This window comes from Pteropus vampyrus, unplaced genomic scaffold (assembly GCF_000151845.1).
Source record: "Pteropus vampyrus isolate Shadow unplaced genomic scaffold, Pvam_2.0 Scaffold481, whole genome shotgun sequence".
Taxonomy (NCBI): domain Eukaryota; kingdom Metazoa; phylum Chordata; class Mammalia; order Chiroptera; family Pteropodidae; genus Pteropus; species Pteropus vampyrus.
Genome location: NW_011889262.1, coordinates 12,450 through 12,907, shown reverse-complemented (window position 1 = coordinate 12,907; position 458 = coordinate 12,450).

Genomic DNA, 458 nt, shown 5'->3' with positions numbered 1-458 from the left:
TGCAACTTAAATGACAGAAAATTCAGGATGATACTTCTGAAAAAAACAATGAGATCGAAAACAACTCAAATCAACAAGTTCAGGAATTAAAAAAATAACTAGATGAGCAGAGCAAGGAGATTGAAACCCACAAAAGGAACAAATAGAACTTCTATAGATGAAGAACACACTGCAAGAGTTGAAAATGAAATAGCAGGCTTGAGAAATAGAGTAAATAAATAGAGGAAAGGATCAGCGATATCAAAGACAGAAATCTAGGCATAAATCAGAAGGAAAAGAGAGAAATCAAAGAATGAAAAATAATGAAAGAGAAATTCAAGAACTAGCTGATATCTTCAGGAGAGGAAACATAAGAATAATGAGCAATATCGATGGCAAGGAAAAGGAACAGGGACTAGAAAGCATTTTCAGACAAATAGTGGATGAGAATTTCCCAAATCTAAGGAATGAACTGGAGC